At 40.6% G+C, this 25,587-nt stretch overlaps 1 protein-coding gene across 1 annotated transcript in view; it reads left to right on the top strand.

Moving 5' to 3' along the window:
- The window catches only part of LOC126094717 (NEDD4 family-interacting protein 1-like), a 48,266-nt gene that overhangs the window by 887 nt on the left and 21,792 nt on the right, over positions 1-25,587 (top strand). The gene's annotated exons all lie outside the window — the stretch shown is intronic.

Genomic DNA, 25,587 nt, shown 5'->3' on the forward strand with positions numbered 1-25,587 from the left:
TACTGATAAAGTCAGGATATCGCTAATACAAATATTGGACTTGTAATTTATATTCATCAGTATTCTGATAAATTTTAGGAGTGCTTAATGATCTATTCTCTTACTTTGTTTTTAAATATTTAGGGATATTCAATTTTCTTTCTGATTTTCACTAACAACCTGTTATATATTTTTGGGTCAAACTGAAATGTTGAATACTGCTTCATCAGCCGACTGTCAAACTGTGACATTCCAACCTAACCGAGACCAAGGCTATTCTATAGATCAGTCTGTCATTAGAACCTATGTTTCAAAAAGTAATATAGATAGACACAAAATAAGTTTGGCCAATGTTCAATTCTCTTTATGTTTGCACACATGTGGCGTCACAAGCCACATCATCGTCTTGCTTTGAGACAATGCCATCTTCAGGTATTGGCAGGTCCAGACAACCTAATTTTTGCATCTGGATACAAAACTCCATTTTGAGAAAGAGACACAAAGTCTGTATGGAAGTTATTCCTACTACTAGTATTGAGGTTGTGAGTTACTGAGTTCATCCTAAATTCACTCTTGTTATTAAACACAAATAGTATTAGGGACTTTACCGAACGAGGTGGTGCAGTGGTTAGACACTGGACTCGCATTCGGGAGGACGACGGTTCAATCCCGCGTCCGGCCATCCTGATTTAGGTTTTCCGTGATTTCCCTAAATCGCTCCAGGCAAATGCCGGGATGGTTCCTTTCAAAGGGCACGGCCGACTTCCTTCGCTGTCCTTTCCTAATCCGATGAGACCGATGACCTCGCTGTCTGGTCTCCTTCCCCGAAACAACCAACCAACCAACTATTAGGGACTTTAAGTATTGGTGTGCAAGTGTACAAATCCCTATGTCACCTAAAAGGCTTCTGCAAGATATTCAGTTATCAGCTGTGCACAATATTCTTATTGCATTCTTCTCTCACATAAAAACTCTCTTCGCATTAGCTGCAATGCTCCAGAAGATTGTCGTAAGACAGAACTCAGAGCAAATATGCGAGAGATTTCGGAGTGCAAAAAGGGGGAACTGAGCTTTTTGGTTAACTTGTCCAGATGCTGTTGCCATGTATGTTTATAAGTGGAAGCCCCTGAAGTATGTACATGGAGCCTCAACCAATGTGTGCACATTGATTTCTACTTTTTTTTAAATCTTTTTCATTTGTTTCATAAAACAAAGGATTAAGCTGTTTTGCTGTGAACCAGTTTTAAATCTGTTTCATTATTCTCATGGCAGTATCAGTTATGATGAGTTCAAGTCCTTTTTGAATATAGCGTACCTATCAGCAAGTTTTTGAAGAGCCCTCCAGTATCATGGGTAAATCATTTAAGATGATCAAGAACAGGAATGGGCCAAGCACCAAACCTTTTGGCACACCATATGTAGGCCTAATGTTTCCTTTCTCTGAATTGAATCTTATTCCTGTTGTCATTTGCTAAAGTGACCCTGTTTTTTTTCAGTTGCTAAGAGATGACTTGATCCATGCAAGGGCAGACATCTAATGCTATAGGCCTACCATATTAGTTTCATTATCCGAATTCCATGACCTACCATCGATTTTACAAGATCAAAGAAAATTACTTTTTTTTATTGATTTGTAAGATCATACATTGCCTTATTTCTTTACAGAAGTGAAATTAAGCTGTTGTTAGAGGTAATTCTCAGAAAGAAGGGTCGGGTCAATCTAAAGTTTTCTGCTTTGACCCATGATGTAACTGTGTTATGTTGTGTCATGCCATAATGACATGGTGTTTTTCAGACAGATTGTATTTGTAAATGGCGTGTTGTAGTATTTATGGTGCTCTCTTGTCTTGGATGTTTGTTTCAAATCTTTTTGTTAGGTATGTTGGCGAGTCATTTGGCGTTGAGAGTGGAGTGTGTCAGGTCATTATCAGAAGAGTTAGTGCTGTTTTGCATGTGAGTTGCTTCGATTTTGCATATTATGGCTGATGGATTCATGTTTGAGTTTGGAATGATCAGTGCCATGTGTTTCTTATGGTCGAAATTTAATGTTTGTTTTCTTTTTTTTTTGCCAGTCACAGATACTACAGAAATTAACTTCTAGGTTGGCCATTTGTGAAGCTGTTTTCGTGATGTATTATTTTCGTTATTGTTCTTTTTGCAGGGAAGTTTGCTTGCAATTAATTGTTTTTAGGGGGAAATGGGGAGGGGGAGGAGAGAGTTCTGGTGGAAATAGATGCGTCACAATTTGGGGAAAGCAAATTTGGGAGAGATGGTCCTTGTATGGATTATGGTGGGGTGGGGAGCTACGTCAGGGGGCGGGTTTTCAGATGTTTTTCAGATTTAGAGATAGACTAAAAGGGTATTAGTGGGTTTGATTGAGGATTATATTTAGAGGGGTAGAACTAGTTTCTGATGATGGTTTTTTTTCTTCATTTCTAGGTATTTAGGGAAAAGAGGGTATCAACAGTTAGGAGTTAATCACAATATTCAGTTGAAGGATTGCAGTACTGGGGCTTGTACAAATATATTAGAGGGGTATTGTGGGTCTGTTAAACCCATTGTAGAGAAAGGGCAGAGGCACTGTTCCACTTTGCAGTCTCATCTAGTTGAATACTTTTGGCAGAAGAATGTTACGGATGATTTTTGTCCATTTCATTGAGTACTAAGGGCTATAGGGTAAATGTTTAGGCCAAGGGTCATTAGTCGAAGAGCTTTTTTTGTGAGGGGGGGGGGGCATATAATGTGGTTAATGTGGGAAGAGGGTGAATTAGGAGTGATTTAGCTCTTCTTTTGTTTGGAGGGGGTTTATTCGGAGAGCATTGGGTTTGGAAGTATGGATGTAATTATGGATTTCGTTTTGCTTTTTAGATTGGGGTAGGGAGGGGGTTGACCAGTCTAGATTTGAGATGGTGTCTTTGGTTGGTAAGTATTTTTGTGATTTTTATTTTTTATGTGGAATGTATAGTGGGTGTGTTTATACTTGTAGTTGTACGTATACATAGAAATGTGATTATGCAAGTTTTCATGAATTTCAGGGTTTTGTTGTTAGTGTTTGGTAATTGTGTTGGATTGTGGTTGGTAGGTGTTGTGTACATTGGTTATGATCATTGGTTACATTACTTTTTGTCATTATGTGAACGACTTTTGGTTTATTGTACTGTAGACTTCGTTTTAGATGGGTGGGTGAAGGTTTCAGTAATGGATTTGATGAGTTAAGTGTGTTGGTTTGTGGTACTGAGGGCTTTGTTTTAACTGTCATGGAAGTGAAGTGAAAATTGCAGTATTGTGTTTTGTGCAGGTTCGCAGTATCAAGGGCTTCATTTGACCTATACAGACCAAGTCAAATTAGCAGCTCTGGGTTTTTCTGCTGTGTGGGGGTTACTGATATCGTAACCCACATATAAAGGGCATGCGAATTTCAGAATACTTACCTTTTTTTTTTCCAAGAACTTTGAACACTGTGCGCTTTATTTTTTGATTATATTTGTTTTGCAATTGTGTCACTATTCTTATTGTCATATATTTAGTTTCTCCCTGCCCAAAACCCCCTACTGCCCACGTAGTTGTCCTGTTAGTTTCATTTTTATTGCTGCGGTTAAATATTTAGCATGTTATTTATGTTTGTTCATGGGTTTAATGAGTGACGCCATGTTCATCATATTATATATGCTTCGCACTATTGATGATGTCAAGAGTTGAAGATCATGGGTGGAACTGCAATTTTCGGGTTTGCTGAACATTCAGTATTCTCGTGTAAATTTGTGAACACAGAGGGCTCACCACCTGGATAGAAAGGTAACACAAGGGTGTTACTACCAAGTCAGCATAAAATTGTAATACTTCGGTTGAGATATCATCATAACCGGTTACTACTCTAGAGTATTTTTGTGATATCTTTCAACAGGTGGCGTGGCAAATCTGATGTTTGGTGATGGAGTATGCATTACGTGTATAATTTAGTTTATGGGATCTGCTTTTGATACCATTTTCATCCATGTGTTATAAATTTCTGTTGGGGAGAATCCACTGAATTTAGCAGCTAGTGATTTGAATTTCATATCACCTTAGGATTGACCATTTCCTCCAGTTCCATTCATTGGCGTTGACCTATGTCATAACTCTTTTGTGTTGTGTGATGCCAAGGAGGTGCGATGTTTTTGAAATAGTTCGTGCTTGTAGAGGGCGTTTTGTAGTAAGCAGTGGTGCATTGTAGTGTGGAATGTTTATCTTCCTAAATTGTTTGCGAGTGGTATTAGGGTGTCATTGGACCTGAATAAGTTATTTTAATGCCATTATTTATTGGCTACTAATGTTTTTCCATTTTGAAATTATTAGTTCATTGTGTTGTTCATTGTTGGAAATTTTTTACTAAGTATGCATCTTACAATAAAGTTTACTAGTTGTTCATTGTTGCTGCTGCTGGTACTGATATGGTATCTAAAATAAAATATCTCCAGTTATATTGTCTCTGGTTGGAATGAGTGACATATCAGTATTGCGTGGAAATTGTGAAACTGAGCAAAGTCTTTGCATCTCAAACCAAGAATGAGTATATATCACGGTGTTCTCATTGAGTTTCAGTAATTATATTTTTGGGTTTTGTGTGTGTGTGTGTGGGGGGGGGGGGGGGGGGGGGGGTGCATGCATGCATGTGTGCCCCAATTAGATTCATTTATTAGGTGATTTTGGGTGTAAGTACATTTTTATGCACTTTTGGTCCTTATTGTAAAAAGTGTATTGTGTTTCTTTAAGTTCATAATTTTCTTTGAGATGAGATGTGGGTATCAAAATTGGTGTTGGAGTACTTTTTTTGATTTTGTGGTTTGTAGCTGAAGTTCATATTTAATAGTTTACCGTGGTGCATATTGTGGAATGTGTTGTTATTATTTTGTCTTGTTAGTTTTTTATAATAGCTTTGCTACTTACGGGTTGTTGGTGCGTGGTCTTCATTTGAGCTGAGCTACATTGGTGAAGCAAAATTTACAGTACCAGGTTTTCAAGCTGTGTGGGAGATCCTGGTATCACTTTCACCATTCGAGCTGTATAGGTCAAGTGAAATTTCAAATTATGTTTCTTGTGCACTCTTTTTGTTTGGTTTATTCTTGAGGATTTCTTTTTTTGGGTTTTGGGTTTGTTTTGGAGTGATATTATTCTTATTGGTATATTTTTAGTTTGTCATCACACCAAAGTCCCTAATTCCTACAGTTCTCCCTTTAGTTTCGTTTTATTGGTAAACTGAAATACTCCAGATGTTACTTATATTTGTTTGCGAGCATTACGATCTATCTTGTGGTTGCCATCTCAAATGTGCGTGAAACCTGGGTGGCCACCGTGTTGATGGCATAATGGGACAAAGCATGCAGGTAGATTTGTATTGCAGTTACTGTCAAGTTGGACTTACGTTCATTTGTGTTCCACTGTTTCATGCCCAATAATGTTCCAAAATGCTTGAATTTTTGGTGCATAGTACGTGGTTTTTTGTCTTTCTGATGACATGCTGAATGTTGTAAATGAGAATCTGTGCCTCTGTAAATTATGTATTCTTTGCAGTTAATTTCCATGCATGTTCTTTTTTCTTGTATATATGCATGTGTTCTGAATATTACATGCATGCATTAGTACAATAAACTTATCACTATTGAAAAGTACCTTTCCCAGCATCCTTCGGACTCCAAATCTGCTACCTCATTCCTCATATACCTTAATGCCTTTATCCTAATTCACAACTACTTCTCCTTTGAAGGGAAGGTACACAAACAAATCTGCGGCACAGCCATGGATGCTCAGTGAGACCCTACTATGCAACCTGTTTATGAGCTATCTAGAGGAGACCTCCCTAGCCTCCCAAAACGGCAATCATGTAGTCTGGTTCAGGTTCATTAATGATATCTTCATGATCTCGACTTGGGGCCAAGATGTCCTATCCTCATTCCTTCACAATCTCAACACTTTTTCTCGCATCTGCTTTATCTGGTCCTCCTCAACCCAGCCTGCTACCTTCTGTGACATGGACCTCTTCCTCTCTGATGGCTCCATTCACACCTCTGCCCACATTAAACCCACCAACCACACCTGCATTTTGACAACTGTCATCCCTTACACTCCAAAAAATTCCTCCCATGCAGCCTGACCTGAATGTCTGCAATGAAGAACTCCATTGCCCAGTATGCTGAATGTCGCATCAGGGCCTGCACAGTCCGCAAACAGATCTTCTGTGCTATTGCCTCACACACCCCCAATCCTTCCATGAACCAGCTACAGAGGAGTGCTCCCTTAATCACCATATACCACCGTGGTCTGGAACAAAAGAACCACACCCTTCATCAGGCCTTTGATTACCTATCACCACCTCCCCTCCTAAAATTATGTTTTGTCACCTAACTAACCTCCACAACATTCTAGTCCCTATGCCAATCCCAGTCCCTGGCCACAAGGATGACATCCCTGTGGAAGACCCACAAGCAAGACCTGCCCAATTGACGCACCCAGCACTTCCCATTGCACAGTTGGGAGTTATCATTACAACACATTCTCTGCTCCCGAAATTATCCCTGCCTCAACCTATGGTAACCTACTGTCCCAGCACCATCCACCTAACAGTTTCCACCCCGTCCGTCCTATCACCTCCTCCCTATTCTCGTACTCCCATACTTTTTGTGTGCCGCCATCATCCAACGCACCCTTCCCCATTCCTTTCCTTTTGCCCTCCCTGTCCCCCCCCCCCCTCCTCCCCCACCCCATGCCCCACAGCCTCCGGACACTGCACCTGTTGGCAATCTAGTCACTACATGCTTCGACAAACAGTGCTCTTCTCTTTCCCCACCCTGCTATCACTAGCTCACCCCCTCCAGATTGCTGCTTCCATTCTACATCACAGTTGCATTCTGGTCTGAGCTGCCAGAGATGGCAGTCACATGTGCATGAGGGGTGTGTGTGTGTGTGTGTGTGTGTGTGTGTGTGTGTGTGTGTTTTCCTTTTCTGAAGAACGTTTTGGCAGAAAGCTATTATGTAAGTGTCTTTTTTTTTTGCCTGTCTGCAACTCAACATGTCACCTTTATGTGAGTAGCAAACTGTCTTTCCTCATATCGTTAATATTCCAACCTGGAGTTACTTTTGTTAGATGCAGACTTAGTAAGATAGTGGAAAAGGGACATTTCATCGCCACTGAAATGAAACTGTTGATTAATGATAAACAAAAGAAACTATTTGAAACAGCAATGCTTGATAGTGGCATGTACAAATTGGATAAACCAGATAATTGTTTAGTGAAAGTCACATGCATATCACTAATGAACAATACAAACTTGTGGTATAATAGATTAGGACATTTAAGCCCTGACAGAATGGAAACTTTGCAAAAAGGTGTGGCTGAGGGCAGTAATTAGAGAGTAGCTATTGCTTTTCCATGTGTTATGTGCTTGGAAGGTAAATAGAGAAGATTACCTTTCGAGCATTCTGCGTTGAGAGCAAAAGGTATCCATGAATTAAAACATTGTGACTTGCGTGGACTGGAGGAAACAATATCAGTTGGAGTTACTAGATATTTCCTGCATCTAGTAGATGATTATTCAAAGAAGATATTTTTATATGTACTAAATGACCAACATCGCATACCAGAAAGTATTAGTAATTTCAAGGAGCCAGGGGAAAAATAGACTGGTTGTAAAATTTACACATTGTGCTCAAACAACAGGAATGAATAGGTGAACCAAAAACTAGCATACTTCTTAAAGAATGAAGGAATAATTCATCAAACTACAATATCCTAAACACCGCAATAAACAGACTAGCAGGAAGGTGTAACGGAACATTAGTAGAAAAAGATAGGCACTTGTTATTTGCTGCAAGCGTACCATTAAAGCATCATTGAGAGGCAGTCACAACAACTGTTTATTTCATTAATAGATCACCTAGAAAATTTTTAAAAGGCATGACATCAGAAGAAAATCAAACCTTCAGCATTTAAGAATATTTGGCAGCAAGTCCTTAATCAGTCTACTTAAAGCAAGTATGCATAAATGGGATAAGAACAACATTGAATGTGTATTTTACTGGTAGGATACTCTGAACAGAGCAAGGCATGTTGGCTATTTCAACCCAACTAACAAAAATTAATAAAGACATAAGAAGTGATACATAACAAAAATATTGTACAGTGCAAGTTCTTAGGAGCAGTTATTTCTGAAATTAAGCAGAGTGAACTAGAAGTAATTGAATCTGAACCCATTACTGATGAGAATATGATGGCTCAAGATGTACTTTATCCAATCAAAGCAGCTGAGAAAATTGAAATTCATGAGAGACAAATAAAAATTCTGTTTCTTCGCAGCAAAGTCAAATTCTTAGAAGATTATCAAGAATTCCAAAACCAATAAGAGTGAATCATTACTTGATCTGCTATCCTATGGACACAATTGGGTTCAAGCAATTAAAGAAGAATTGCAGTCACCTGCTGAAAATCGGACATGGAAATGGAATTTTTACCCTCAGATATAAAGCTAATCGACACCACATGGTTTTTCAAAACTAAAAAGACTCTCCAAGGATACATTTTTAGGTATGAAGCACAGCTGGTAGTTCAAGGATGCATATAAACAAAGGGTTTAAACTGTGGAGAGACGTGTGCTCCAGTGCTCCACAATAATTCAGTAAGCTGTCTGTTTGGTTTAGGTACTAAACATGACCAAAATATAGATCACTTAGGCATAAAGAGGAAGTTTATATCAAAAGCCAAAGAAATTGATATTAACACTACAACTGTTCACGATAGATGTATCATGAGGCTTAAGAAAACAGATTAAGGATTACAACAAGGTAGTCGCAACTGGAATTTTAAGCTAAATGAAGCAATCTTAAATTTTAACTTTACAAGTAGTATATAATGGAACAGTATTACTTCAAATTGTTCACAGTGTGTTATAATAATACACTCCTGGAAATTGAAATAAGAACACCGTGAATTCATTGTCCCAGGAAGGGGAAACTTTATTGACACATTCCTGGGGTCAGATACATCACATGATCACACTGACAGAACCACAGGCACATAGACACAGGCAACAGAGCATGCACAATGTCGGCACTAGTACAGTGTATATCCACCTTTTGCAGCAATGCAGGCTGCTATTCTCCCATGGAGACGATCGTAGAGATGCTGGATGTAGTCCTGTGGAACGGCTTGCCATGCCATTTCCACCTGGCGCCTCAGTTGGACCAGCGTTCGTGCTGGACGTGCAGACCGCGTGAGACGACACTTCAGCCAGTCCCAAACATGCTCAATGGGGGACAGATCCGGAGATCTTGCTGGCCAGGGTAGTTGACTTACACCTTCTAGAGCACGTTGGGTGGCACGGGATACATGCGGACGTGCATTGTCCTGTTGGAACAGCAAGTTCCCTTGCCGGTCTAGGAATGGTAGAATGATGGGTTCGATGACGGTTTGGATGTACCGTGCACTATTCAGTGTCCCCTCGACGATCACCACTGGTGTACGGCCAGTGTAGGAGATCGCTCCCCACACCATGATGCCGGGTGTTGGCCCTGTGTGCCTCGGTCGTATGCAGTCCTGATTGTGGCGCTCACCTGCACGGCGCCAAACACGCATACGACCATCATTAGCACCAAGGCAGAAGCGACTCTCATCGCTGAAGGCGACACGTCTCCATTCGTCCCTCCATTCACGCCTGTCGCGACACCACTGGAGGCGGGCTGCACGATGTTGGGGCGTGAGCGGAAGACGGCCTAACGGTGTGCGGGACCGTAGCCCAGCTTCATGGAGACGGTTGCGAATGGTCCTCGCCGATACCCCAGGAGCAACAGTGTCCCTAATTTGCTGGGAAGTGGCGGTGCGGTCCCCTACGGCACTGCGTAGGATCCTACGGTCTTGGCGTGCATCCGTGCGTCGCTGCGGTCCAGTCCCAGGTCGACGGGCACGTGCACCTTCCGCCGACCACTGGCGACAACATCGATGTACTGTGGAGACCTCACGCCCCACGTGTTGAGCAATTCGGCGGTACGTCCACCCGGCTTCCCGCTTGCCCACTATACGCCCTCGCTCAAAGTCCGTCAACTGCACATACGGTTCACGTCCACACTGTCGCGCCATGCTACCAGTGTTAAAGACTGCGATGGAGCTCCGTATGCCACGGCAAACTGGCTGACACTGACGGCGGCGGTGGACAAATGCTGCGCAGCTAGCGCCATTCGACGGCCAACACCGCGGTTCCTGGTGTGTCCGCTGTGCCGTGCGTGTGATCATTGCTTGTACAGCCCTCTCGTAGTGTCCGGAGCAAGTATGGTGGGTCTGACACACCGGTGTCAATGTGTTCTTTTTTCCATTTCCAGGAGTGTATTATTTGATTGATTTATGAATATTTGATAATGCTAATATGTAGAGAGAGGTAATCAACACCTTGTGAAACTATAAGATGATTTGATAACATCTGTTTATCTATTGTTCTAGCCGTAAGCATATACACAAACATTAAATGTATAGCAGCTATTAGGCTGGAAGGCAGCCAAGCCATTCCCCTTCTTGTTGTGTTCTGGAGCACTTTCTCTACAAAGAGAATTATGTAGTAGGTTGGCACAGCAAACAGCGCTGAGAAAGGGTAGTATATAGGCCTTCCCACTTTCAGTTTTGTGAATACCATTTAGGCAGTATGTGGTATAGTGCAGCCTTGAGCTGTGGGGAGTAGCCTGCTGACAGTGATAATGGCAGGTCATGTGACATGTTTTGAAAGACATTTGTGCTGTCCTTGGTACAGTTGATGGCAACATGGGTAGTAACCAATATTTCTGCAAATGAAAGTTGTCTCTCTAATATCGTTATTTTGAGTGCAAGAGTTTTCCCGGCAAAATAAGATGTGTCTAATGTAGCACCATATTGCTTCAAGTGTGCTAATCAAGGGTAGCTATTATGGTCTTTTGATTACCCTGTTTATTAGAGATGAGAAGAATATGCAGGAATATATTAGCACCATGTCCTCATCTGCACTACATCAGCAAAGGAAAGGTGCAGACAGTTTACGCTATATTACTATGTAGGAGAGCCAGACTCATGCTGATTAAAACTGTGTGAAAAGTGATTTTGATTTAAATACATAGATTGTGAACTGTAATGAGTGTTACCATTTTATTTCAAGCACCTATTTCATTTCATTTAAATCCTGTGTTAAAGTTACTAATTTTTGGTTGGAAAGTTGCACCGTTTGAAGCAACAGTGTTGGTGTGCATTAATGCGAGAAAATGAGTCTCACAAATTTGATGGGTCATATTGTTTCATCCTTTGCCTGACTCTTATTGTCTTAAATTCATTCACTCAAAATTCCATATGAAAGTAAATGATGCCTAAAGACCAGTAGTAACTTCAGTTTTGCTTTCAAGTTTTTAAAGTAATTTTGTATGTGAAGTAATTTAGTCTGTAGATTTCATTTTGGCACCACAAACATCACTTTCATGAAACAGTAAATTCAGTATCGGTTCTAAGTTGAATTAATAAGTTGACTCTACCCAATTCATGCCTTCAGGACTTTGTGACTCTTTGTAGCAAGTGTTCAATTGTTTTTCAGAAGGACCATTCGCAAGGTGAGTCAGTATTGATCCTAACCTAATAGTGTGTGATGCACTGTACTTTAGTGGAAAACATCATTTGTCGAAACAATTTGTTTCACAATGACTCGTAGTTTGTCCAATTAACGATTCAGATGCAGCAAGTTTCCATAGTTAATTTTCAAAGAGGTACAAATGCAGTTAATTACAGTATGAGTGTGCATGTTATATGAAAGTAGTGTTCAAAATGTATGTATTGTTGGTTTAGTTGCAAGTCGAAAGTTATGGGTTAGGAAAGGTAACCAAAGTGGTGACACGGTCACACTGCTTTGCAGGAACAGCCAAAAACTCGTCACATAAGACGGTTTTAGAACGCTATCTTTTACAAATAGGAGGAGGTTGGTAGGGTTGTGACAAGATCAGCAGAGCCACATGTTTATCTAAGGAATAATGGAATAATATATTAATTAAATATTTTTGGAAGGTGACTATCAACAGCCATCAAGTAATGTATAAAATGCATGTTTGACCGTCAGCTGCTTTTATTTTAAACCCAAATATCAACCAATTTCAGTCATGGGCCATCTTCACAGATAAGTGTTACAATGGTTTAAGCCACAACATTACATTTGTCACTATTTAAATAATGTCTAGTGCATGTCATGAGTATCAATGTATCACACAGGACTTTTAGAAGCAAACATACAAACACTAGTGTACACAGAGCAGACTGCTCTGTGTACATCTGCTGATTGATTTGAAGAACATTCTGGACAATTCAAGCAAATGATTTGGCCACCCGGATTGCCCAACGTGAATCCCATCGAGCATTTGTGGGACATAATTGAGAGATCAGCTCATACACAAAATCCTGTGCTGGCAACACTTCCGCAACTATGGACAGCTATAGAGGCAGCATGGCTGAATATTTTTCCAGGTGACTACCAACGGCTAGTTGAGTCCATATCACATAGAGGTACTGCACTTTGCCGGGGAAAAAGAGATTCAATACGATATTGGGAGGTGTCCCATGACTTTTGTCACCAGACCAACTTAAAGACAGTGTATGGGGCCAGGTCCACCAACCAAGGCAGCAAGAAACAAGACTAATTGAACTCCAAAGTATGACCTGATGCTACAGAGGCAGATAGAAACTGTGACACTCTAGTAGGCGTAGGCATGCTCTACAAAGTTGACATCCACCATCCAAATTCGGTGAGTGGACCTACATGGCTTGCAAACTGGAAACTCAGACTACTATCCAGACAGACACTTTCACTAATGGTCAACCCACAACTGACCTCTGCCGCCACCTACCGTGACACCACACAAGCCAATGAGAATGTATACATGGCTCATTTCTCCCCCCACTTCCCCCCTCACCCCCCCCCCCCCCACACTCCACTCTCTCTTATACGAAAATGGGGGTGGGAGGGGGTGATAGTGGCAAGACCCCAAAATTTGAAGGTCTACCTGTGTTTCAGCATCTCAATCACTGGGATTACCTTTGCGCTAACTTAAATGTGCCATGAACTGTCTCTGACCTGAACAAGAAACATGATTGAGCAGATCACCTTTGATGGTGTATGCCTCCACAAAGTGAGGGTGCATCTTAGTAGTAACTGTACTACTTTGTAGGAGCCCAGAAATTCTTTAAGAAAATAACACCAGCCTTTAATGAGGAAGGCTGCCTGCCCGTCATACCCGATAGTCTCCCTCTGGTTTGCAAAACAAATGTTGTTCCTTGCAGCATCCCAGTTTTCTCTAATGACATTGGGATTAATGTCCTCAGGAAGGTGGTCAATAATCGACCACAGGGTTTGATATAGGTGAGTTAACTGGAAGCAAAAAACATTAATTCGGCAGGTGCTGTTTTGTGGGTTTCATGCATCTCTGTATTAAATGTGAATTTAAAGCTAGATGATTGACTGCTCCCACTTCAGCTGAGACTGTGCACGGAAAATAATTGGGGGTGATTTCGAGATACAATAACTTGTTACACAAATTATGGCTGTGGGTAATAGGTGGTGATCATGGTGTGAGATCACACTATTAAAAGAAAAACCATCTTAATTCAGAGGACAAAAATATTGGCACAGCTCTAGATTTCACATTGTGTCTGTTCTTTTGGACATATCTGAAAGAACAGACGGCATACATCCATGTAAATTGTCAGCAGCTTATCGCTTACTGAACTGAAAATATTTTGGCCAGGTGCTGAATAGTAACTGCAGATTTCACAGATTGAGTCGAAAGCAACCGAACAAAACGAGTAAATGCATCAACCACAACAAATATGTATCAGTTACAGTTTTTAATATGGGGAGAGGCCCCAGATAGTTGATAAACACTTTATCCATAGGGTTTAGGGTTTTCTAGCTGACTGGAAGCCAGACTGCAGCAGCAGGTACTACAATTGGGTTTAGCCATTCTGCATTCTTGATGTTGAGTGATTCACTTCCCTATGTCAGCATTTAAATTCGGCCAAGTTAAATGCCCTGTAATGCTTATGACAATTTTTTGGTACCTAGATATCCTCACATACAGAATAGTGAAAGCGCCTAAAAACTGCTGGAACCAATTCCTTCAGAAGACAAATCTTCACTTTACCATCACAGTGGGTATGGTAACACAAGAAGCTTTTAGTGATGTAATATTTTGACACCTGTTGACTGTCAAGTTGTTGCTTTGTGTTATTTAATGGAGCATCTTCATCTTGTTTCTCTGTTAAGTCGTCAAATAATCTAGGTTTCTCACCTAGGACTGCAGAAGCACAAACGTGTTGGTGGTTAATTTGTGGGGGGCTCAACAATTTACAGGTCCACTGGAACATGCAACTAAGAGCGTCAGCAACTTCATTGTCTGCGTCTCTGACATGCTTCACTTAAAAATGGAAGATGGAATTTCAGACTGCTCGGTGGACAATACTGCTTGTTTTACAAGGCCTAGCCAGTACCCAGGTCAGAGCCTGGTTATCCGTTTCGAGCTGGAATAGTTTGCGCTCGAGGTAGCACTTAAATTTCTTGAGTCCAAACAAGACAATCAAGGCCTCCAGCTCATATAAAGAGTACTTAACTTCGCAGATAAGGACTTTGAAGCATAGGTGACCGACTTCAGCTGTACAGCACACTCTTGGGGTAACACAGTAGCAGTCTGCAAGATAAACCCGTGACTGAAATCAGGAACAACCAAGTCAGGAGCACTAGCCAAGGCCATTTTTAGGGCATCGAACAAAGATTGGTGGATGTTGGTCTAATGAAATTTTTTGCCTTTTCTGGGCAAGTGATACAAAGGTGTGGCAAATTGGGCAAACTTAGTGATAAATTTGTAAAAAAAACTTACCTTTCCTATAATCCTAGTCACACTCTTCTTGTGACTGGGTGGAGTGAACTGACACCCTTAGTGCAATCCTGATCAATCCCGATTCCATTAGACCCGATTTCTCCCAAAAAGGAAATCTACTGACAGTCCAAATTTGCCGAGGAGGTTCTGCAGTCAGTCTGGCTGAGGTCAAGAATGGTAAAATAACAAGCTCCTGAAAACTGGGTAAAATACTTATGAAGGGCAGATAAAGCCATTGATTCTAATACCGCCTTTCAAGTAATGGAACGCTAATCAACCACTGATTAATAACCATTGCCACTGAGCCCAGGAACTAGAAAAATAGACAAGGCATATGGTGACACTGATGCCTAGTCACACCACCCTCCAAAAGTTTATCAATAATCTTACGTAGTTTCTTCATTTTAAGAGGAGAGAATCGATGGAGCTGTGGTCACCAAACTTTTTTTCACAGCAGGCCAGATAACTGACAAAATTATGAGCGTGTGTCACATCATCACCACATGTAAAATACTTGCAAGCCTAAAAGAAAGTTCTGGGAAAAAGAAGAAAAACTGAAGTTCAGCATTCCATGTTAATCATGGGTGAAGTGGCATGTAATGCACAAAAAACAACTAACATATTTATTTACTAAAATAGTTGTCAAATAAGGTAAAATAAGCAAAAGGATAGTTACATCAGACCTAGTATATGCATATTCGAATATCACAAACTATCCAGCAAAAAACGTTACTGAGATTTGTGAACCTGTGTTTAGCTTTTGAGATGTCGTCAATGGTTGGTTTGGTATTGGTGCATCCAATCAAGAGAATTGCTCTCAAATCTTCATCATCAATTTCATTCAATGTGCCGACTTCACATACTTCATTTTTAAAAATGTTTGCTCAGAGGCATAACTTGTTCCAAATGCTGATACCATACCAGCAGCAAATTTCTTCAATTTAGGAAACTCAGCATCAGGTAAGCAGCGATAAAATTCAACAAATTTTCTTTGTCTGTGCTTATCTTTTCAGTAAGTTGTTTGCTTGAAAATCAGTCAGCTCTACCTGTAGGTAAACTGGCACATCAAACTAATTGTGGAACAGAAGAATGTTATTCTCAATTTTGTTAAGGTCTAAAAATGTCTCCAAATGCTTCTTCAAGTCACATGTTTTTTAAATTCAAGATGGACGTATTAAGGAATGTAGCTACAAACTCTTTGAAACAGTGAAAATAGAAAAGTTTTCTCCTTCCAGTTGTTTTTCAAACAATGACAACTTTCTCCTAAATCCTTTGATAATTCTGCAGAGATCAAAGATGGCATTACCCTTTTATAAACGAACCCACCAATATCCCATTTCAGCTACCTGTTAAATTCTTACTAAACTGATCATGTGGAGCCGAACACAGAATTTTTTTGTAATTGGTATTAAACTTTTTAATTATGAAATAACAAGTATGAGTTGATTGGAATTATTTGCTTTTGCTTGCAGCAACGTTTAAATATTGCACAGGATCACACTGTTAATGTCTGGAAACACAGTCTATCTTGCTGGCTGTGGCTTGCAAATCAGTTGGGACAACGTGTGGTTCATCTGCATGTGTGTTGTAACAAAAACCACTGTTTGTGACATACACTGTCCCTCGTTTCAGGGCTTATGATAGGTCATCAGAACCCTGATAAAGAGCTTTGATTATCTATTATGGTGTCCTGAAATGAGGGACATCCTACCCAAGATTCTCCCCCCCCCCCCTCCTAAAGCGGTGTACTGTTGCCCACCTAACCTCTGAAACATCCTAGTTCATCCTTGTGCCAGTCCCAATCCCATCCTCTTGCCGCAGGGATCATATACGTGTGGAAGACCCATGTGTCAGACTTGCCCAATCCAACCAGCCAGTACTTTCTATTCCAGCCCCGATATAGGCTTATCCTGCCCCATCAGAGGCCCTCCGCCTGTGAAACCAGCCATGTCATATACCAGATCTACGGCAATCATTGCAGAGCTTTTTATGTTGGTATGACTTCCGACAAGCTGACATGCTCAATATCAATAGCTGTCTCACAATCTGGATCATCTCGATCCTCCCCTCCTCCACCAGGTTTCTGAACTGTGCAGATGGGAATCATCCTGGCCTCATACAATTACCTACTGTTTCCACACCAGTTACTGTTCCCACACCTTTCACCCAACAGTTTTCACCCCCGTTTCCTATCACCTCCTTCCAATTCACATCCCCTCACCCTCATTGTGGGCAGCTCTCTGCCAGTGCACCCAGTGGTCTTTTCCTTTCCTTTCCAGCTCCCCTTTCCTCACCCACAGCTTTCTGACACTGCACCTGGCAGCCTTGTCTTGCCACCTTCTACTCCCTATACAGTCTGATGGGAGCGCTCGCTTTTCTCCCCCCCACCTGTTTCCTGCTATCTCTCCCCCTTTCCCTCCCCACTCCAGACTGCTGCTCCCATTCAACACAGTTGCATTCTGGATGGAGTGGCTGGAGGTAGTGGGCATTTGTGCGTGAGAGGTGTTTGCATGTCTGAATATATGTGCATGCTTTCTGAAGAATGCTTTGGCCAAAAACTCAATGTGTAACAGTCTTTTTCATCATTCCATGGAGGAAATTCAAGTAAATCTTCCACTAGCCTTTTTGATTTTTCATTTCTCAGTATCTTTTCTGGAGTAAAACCTGTACTCTCATTGTTTAAAATATACTAATAATAAATCTATAAAACTGTCGCGTCTGTCTTGTCTGTCTGTCTTTGAACATGCTAATCTCCAAAAGTACTTGATGAATTTTAATAGCATTTTCGCAGGTAACTTGAGTGTAGTTGTGCACCATTTACCAAAATCGGATCAGGTAAAGAAAGGTATTCATACATACTATAAAAATGTATATATGTTCCACATCTACCCAAAACCTCTGGTCTTATTTCAGTCATATGTGATACGCGTATCACTTACTGTCTGGAAAGAATCACTGTGGTGGTGAGGACCACCTACCTATCAAAGGGGTAAGGGTGGGGGTGAAAAAGAAGTGTAGGCCACGGCACATGAATACTCAGGTTTCCTGCATCCAGTATTTGAGAATGAGAGCACTTGGTAACTTGTAACAAACACTACAAATATTTTTGAACCTTTACAAAACTTTTTTTCATGGGTGCCACCACGTAATGATGAAAGGAAACAATTCTATCAGGTACTACATTGTTCGCATCTGGCATGGCATTTTAATTTATTACTCCTTTACTATTAAGTGTGTTCATGATGCAGTATGCAGACAGTGTTCGCATATACCACTGAGTGTACCTTCAAGATTATATTGTTATATCAGAATAACACAACAATATCCAAAATACTAAAATGATTTATTCACAATGGTACCGGTTCACAATAGCACTTCACAATTTGTAGCAATTACACAAGTCCAGGGCACTCCAGTTCACACCCAAGATAGTTGAGACAGTATCCTAAGTTCCACAGGCTTCGTAGTACGTGGGTTCACTAGTCACAAGACATAGGACTGCCTGTACGGTGCTGCTACAGTGGCCTATATATCATCCTGGTAGTCCAGGAATACAGTATGTGGTGGCACCAGGGGCCGAGTGGAGGCTAGCTTCCATCTCTGCACGCTGGCCTTGTAGTGCTCATCTCGAAATGGACTACACTGCCAGTCGGGGAATCTTTATGCCTGGCCCGCGTGTATTATTTTTGCAGCTGCACGGCTGGCCTCGCGTTGGCACCTGCCGCTGTCTGCCGTTGGCTGAGTGATGGTGGATACCATATATATCATTGTAAGACACATAGTTCAGGAAGCACTAGGTCATAAACAGTGAGATGCGTGAAGAACTACTGCATCATGCATCATCTTTAAATGTATTATTACTAACTTGCTCAACCAATTTTGATGATATTTGGTAAGGAGATAGCATGAACCCTTAGAAACTTTAGAAAGTTTGTGTCACAAGGTATTCATTGAGTTAAAGAATATTACATGAACTAGAAAAAAATGCTTCCTCTTTGAAAAAGTATTTACTCTTTGAATTTTGAACTTCATTATATTTGTGAAAATGCTTTTCTTGGTTGATGTGTGCTGTGTGATATTATTCAAAATAATAAATACAATGCTTATACAGTCTTCAGTGTATTTAATCCATGCTTTTACAGTAAGAGTTCCACACTTATTTGTTGCATAATGTAAAACTTGCACAATGTATAGCTACTACACAGGCTACCTAGTATTTGAAAGAGAGGCTACTTAGTGACTTGCAATAAACTTTACACACAATCTGAAATCTGTAGGAAAATTTTTCCCCCTTACAACTCAGACAAAATGATTAAAGAAAAAATTGTATCACATATTACATTTTTGCTCTTCATGCAGTAAAACTGTTGTATCAGGCATGACATTTTAATTTATTACTTCTTTACTAATTACTGCATTCACGACACATTTTGCAGACAGTTTTCATATATAGCACTGAATATATATGCAAAATATCATCGTACGGCGCATAGGTCAAGCTACATGATGTAATAAACATGAATAGTTTGAAAAACTATCGCATCGTGCATGACATTTTAATTTGTGACTTCTTGGCTACGAACTGTATTCACTACACATTTAGCACACTGTATCCACATATGCCACTGAATGTACCTACAAAAGGGGGGGGGGAGACAGAGAAAGGGCAGAGGAGAAGATAAACTAATAGAATTGAAATAAATAAATAAATACCTGGGCAACACCGGGTACTCAGCTAGTGTGTTCATAATTTTCACAACAGTCTTCTTGTCTTCCGCATGTATCTCTCTGCTGTATTACTTGAAGGACAGTAAACGGATATATGAACAACCTGTACATGGTTATCAGCCTTTCCATCTTTTAGAGCAAACTTGAGTGCCGTTAACAGATAACACACTCTGAATTCATGAAGTAATCCATGGCCAGTTTACTACATACTGCTCTATCAGTTGCTTTTGTCAATGACTACAGTTTTATAAATTTGGAAGAGAGCTCCAGAGCTACTAAAGTATATGAAAAGTTACCCAATGCCTTTGTTAATGGGCTGAAATTATCCAAGGTGACCACACACTAACATCATCTAGTGTAAATTGTTTGCATTGGCCATCTGTTGGTAGCATTTGACAGTTTGGCCTTTTTGACAAGTGTTGCATGATCTAATTCTTTGCACGTTCTCATCAAATTGTTAAATGTTATGTACTCTAGAACTTTTTCAAACTTTTTCAGGGCATTTTTAAGCACCACAGTGCGTATACGCCAAATGAAAATGATCCACAATTTCATTAACAAACTGTGAAGGCCATCAAATCCCCTATGTACCAGAATCAATTGCACTCTTTAAATACAACCCCCCCCCCCCTCCCTCCCACGTATAAGGTACTCTAATATTGATGGCATCAGCATTGTCAAATTTGACCTTTACCGGTTTCAGGTCCTTTTCTGCATTCTGGTATCATCTCACATTATGACAAAAATCCATGATGACATCCAGCCATTCTATAACTTTAAATTAGCTAAGCTGGAAAGTTCTGTCATTTTCCGCAATCTTATATGGCACATCAGCATATTCCAGTAAACTTTATAATGCATAAGGTACATAATTGTCAATACTATTGTTATATCTAATTTCCACATCAAACTGTTGAAGAAACAGCGCCCATCTAGTGAGTCTGTAGCACAACAGTCAACAATCCTTTAAAAAAGTCAGAGCCCTGTAGTTGGTATGTATGATGATCTTATGTCCCATGAATTATTTATGAATTTGTTGAATCCCCACAGTATAGCTAAAGCCTCTTCCTCAGATCCTGCGTAAATCTTTTTAAAATTTACTAAGGATATGTCTAACAAAAGCAATCGGTTTATGTTTTGCCTTTCCATCTGTTTCTGTTTCCTGAAATACTGAAATTACCAACCCATAATCTGAATTATTTGTAGCCAAGTGAAATGGTATCCTTAAATCTGGATGGAATAATGAAATACCCTTAGCCAAACTATCTTTCAACTTTTTGAAAGCTACAGTGCACTACTGAGTCCGTAAAAATGCACTGATCTTTCTGAGAAAATTACTAAAATTTGGATCGTGAAATACTTGGTGGTCTATATACTTGTGATAAAATGAACACATGTCTGAAAAGTTTTACTGTTGGTTTTGAGATTTTTGTCTCTGACAGTTTTATATGGCTTTCAGCTTTTCGGGACTTTTTTCAGTACCTTTGATGGTAACAATGTATCCCAGGAACTTTATCTCTTTCCTTACAAAATCACACTCCTTTAATCTGTGTGTCATTCCCCCTTCTATTAGTGCTTTAAATATCTTACTCAATAAAGTTACATTTAATTTCCATGTGTTTATTGCAGTTCTCAAATCACCAATATACATGGAAATTTGAGAGTTTATTTTACTATCTAAAATTTGACTCTATGCTTTAATACACACAAATAGGGATTTTTACCTTCAGCTAGTAGTGCCTTTGCTAATATGCCTGCAAGCCACTTGGCACTTGTAGATCATCCAACCAGTCAGATGTAAAACCCGAAATGGACCCCTGCCTTCCATATGTTTCATCAAAAAAGAATATTAATACATAATTATAGACCCATTAACCATAGATCTAGCCGTTGGTGGGTTTCAGTAGGTGCAAGGACAACAGTCTGGATGATTGACTGATCTGGCCTTGTAACATAAATCAAAATGGCCTTGCTGTGCTGGTACTGTGAATGGCTGAAAGCAAGGGCCTTGTAACATAAATCAAAATGGCCTTGCTGTGCTGGTACTGTGAATGGCTGAAAGCGAGGGGAAACTACTGCTATAATTTCTCTTGAGGACATGCAGCTGTACTGTATGGTTAAAGATGATGACGTCCTCTTGAGTAAAATATTCCAGAGGTAAAATAGTCCCCCAATTGGATCTCTGGGCAGGGACTACTCAGGAGGATGTCATTATCAGGAGAAATGAAACTGGCGTTTTACGGAACGCCCTGTGAAATGTCAGATCCCTTAATTGGGCAGGTAGATTAGACAATTTAAAAAAGGAAATGGGTGGGTCAAAGTTAGATATAGAAGGAATTAGTGAAGTTCGGTGGTAGGAGGAACAGGCCTTCTGGCCAGGCGAATAACAGGGCTATAAATACAAAATCCAATAGGGGTAATGCAGGAGTAGGTTTAAAAGAATAAAAAAATAGAAATGCGGATAAGCTACTATGAACAGCATGATGAAGGTATTATTGTAGCCAAGATAGGCACAAAGCCAACACCCACCACTGTAGCACAAGTTTATATGTTAACTAGCTCCACAGATGAGGAGGAAATTGAGTAAATGTATGATGAGATAAAAGAAATTATTCAGATAGTTAAGGGAGACAACAATTTAATAGTCATGGGGAACTGGAATTCAATAGTAGGAAAAGGAAGAGAAGGAAAAGTAACAGATGAATATGGACTGGGGAAAGGAATGAAAGAGGAAGCCGCCTGGTAGAATTTTGCACAGAGCGTAATTTAGTCATAGCTAACACTTTGCTTAGGAATCATGAAAGAAAGTTGTCTATGTGGAAGAGACCTGTAGACACTAGAAGGTTTCAGATTGATTATATAATGGTAAGACAGATTTCGGAACCAGATTTTCAATTGTAAGAAATTTCCAAGGGCAGATATGGACTCTGACCACAATTTATTATGAACTGCACAGTAAAACTGAAGGAATTTAAGGCGATGGGACCTGGATAAACTGAAAGAACCAGAGGTTGTCGAGTGTTTCAGAGGGAGCATTAGGGAATGATTGACAATAACAGGGGAAAGGAATACAGTAGAAGAAGAATGGGTAGCTTTGAGAGATGAAATAGTGCAGGCCGCAGAGGACCAAGTAGATAAAAAGATGGGGGCTAGTAGAAATCCTTGGGCAACACAAGAGATATTGAATTTAATCAATGAAATGAGCAAATATAAAAATGTAGTGAATGAAGCAGACAAAAGGGAATACAAATCTCTGAAAAATGAGATCAGCAGGAAGTGCAAAATGGCTTAGCAGGAATGGGTAGAGGACAGATGTAAGGATGTAGAAGCATATATCACTAGGGCTAAGCCAAATGCTGCCTACGGGAAAATTAAAGAGATCTTTGGAGAAAAGAGAACCACATGTATGAATATCAAGAGCTTAGATGGAAAACCAGTCCTAAGCAAAGAAGGGAAAGCGGAAAGGTGGAATTATATAGGGGCTTATACAATGGATATGTACTTGAGGGCAACATTATGGAAATGGAAGAGGACACAGATAAAGATGAGAAGGGCGATATGAGGGTTGTACCAAAAGTAAGTTTCCCATTAAGCTACAGCATCAAGGGAAGGTGCTAGGCTAAATCTGACAACAGTTCCGTGTACAGTGGTTCCCCTACTTGAGCTTGCTCATCCACAATTTGCTATGTTGCTCAGTGTTGGATTGGCAGCCATCAGAGATGGAAGTGTTGATTGCTGCTTCCTCCAAGTATGAGGTTCGAGCAGTAATCCAGTTTCTCCACGCAAGGAAGTTCCCACCCATGGAGATTCATTGGCAACCAACTGTGGTTTATGGTGGAGAGTGCAGGTCCATCCAACATGTCCGCAAATGGTGCAGGGCTTTTGCTGAGGGTCGCACAGAAGTTCAGGATGAAGAATGGAGTAGAAGACAGCCGGTTTCAGGTGCGATTGTCCAGAAGGTCAACAGTGAGCTGCTCAAAGATTGGAGGGTCACTGCCTGTGAACTTGTTGAACGCAATGCTGAAGCTTCCCATGGCACAATCGAAAGAGCTTTAACAGAAATGTTGGGTTATTGCAAGGTGTTTTCTCGCTGGGTCCCCCAGATGCTGACTGACGGACACAAGGAGCAATGCCTTGACTGTGCTCGAAGTTTCTTCAACAGTGTCAGGGGTGAGGCAACAAGAAAAAGTTGTTGGACTATATTGTCATGGGAGATGAAAGGTGTTTCACCACACCCCCAAAACAAAACAACAACAGTTTCGTCAGTGGTGTCATTCTGGTTCAGTGCCACCAAAGAAATTCAAACAAATGCAGTTGGCTGGAAAGGTCATGGTGACTGTGTTTATGATCGGAAGGGGGTACTCCTCGTCGATTTCATGCAACCTGGGATGACAATGAACTCAGACAGATATTGTGAAACATTGACCAAACTCCGGCGAGCAATCCAGTTACCTGAGAGGATGACTGCAGGAGGAAATAGTGCTTCTTCACGACAACGCTTGACCCCACGTCGCTCGTCGAACACAGAAGCTTTTGAAGAAATTTGGGTGGACTGTTATCCCCCGTACAGCCCGGACTTAGCCCCCAGCGATTATCACCTCTTCCCCAAGCTAAAGGAACACTTACGTGGCTAACACTTCAAAAGTGACCCTGAAGTCCGTGCAGCGGTCACTTGCTTCCTCAACGGGGGAGAGCAGGGTGTATACGATCCGGGAAAGACCCGGGAATTTTTCGTTGTTTTAGTTTTCAGTTAAATTTTTGTAATTTTGACCTGTAACTACTGTATCCCGCAACTGCAGAATAATACTGCAGCAATAAAACACGAACGAGAAAAAAAGAAAATAAAACATAAATTGAAAAGGACATGTGCCATCCATATACAACAACAAAACACAGTGCTCATACAAGTGTCTGCCAACAGTGAAATGTGTCAAAGGCATTAGGAAGACTATGCAATGCTTCATAACAACAATTTGGTTCCGATTAGCGTGACGTCACAACTGTTTACATTAGATTCGTTTTAGCAGTTACGAGAGGGCGCATGCGCAGTTGAGTCGCGTATGAGTAGTACCCTTTCCCGCCTCTGGCTACTGGAATGTGGTTGTTGACTGTGTAAGCAGCTGGATACAACCGGGAAAATTTTACTGCCGCGCCCAAGCTACCAGATTCACGCATGCGCAGCAGGCCCGTATCTATGAGTGAGGGAGGGGTGATGCGGGGGGAGGTCCCAAATTCTTATTCTTGAGGAGAAAAAACCTTATTTCACAAAGCGCCTAGCATCAAGCGCACGTTGGTCTATCGATTGGTCTTATGATTTTTAAACGCATCCCTGTTGGTTTTTGAATACACTCTGTAAGTCGATTTCTGAATTAATCATAAGTTGATTTTTGAATGCGTGCGTAGTATACGTGATGCCCCTATGAAGGGAATCCTCGTCGCATCTAGAAATAAATTTTCCTGCAGGCAAAAGGCGGCCGGCTATACGAGCTGAGCGGAGTAAATCCGAACGAGTGAACGCCAATCGCTGTCTGATTATGTGGTTGAATGGGCTTGCGAATGATCAGCGTTGTTATAATTATTAGTGAAATCCATAGATTCAGACTACCAGAGTGGAAATAAACGACTAACAGGAGTAACAGGTAAGAAAGATTACGTATTATCTTCTCGGTGTATCCAAGAAAATGAAATTTTGTCAGAAATTTTTTGAGCTGCCGCTATCTAGTATCGTCTCGGTTCGGAAATATCGTGGCTGATGCGCAGAGCAGTGAGTTATAGTGGGGAAATGTGTAGTCTCCACGTGACCCCTGTTTACATTTAGTGATTTTGCTGTTTCCTCTTCGTTTACTGCCCTCACGTCAAATGAAAACAAAACGGATTTCTGTGACTGGGAGCTATCAAGTGAATTAAAATATAGTCACATAATTACGGAAGGCTAATATATGTTATTAGTTTCAGATTTTATTTTATTTCCACGTTTCTGACAGTGAT

Source organism: Schistocerca cancellata, chromosome 8 (assembly GCF_023864275.1).
Source record: "Schistocerca cancellata isolate TAMUIC-IGC-003103 chromosome 8, iqSchCanc2.1, whole genome shotgun sequence".
Taxonomy (NCBI): domain Eukaryota; kingdom Metazoa; phylum Arthropoda; class Insecta; order Orthoptera; family Acrididae; genus Schistocerca; species Schistocerca cancellata.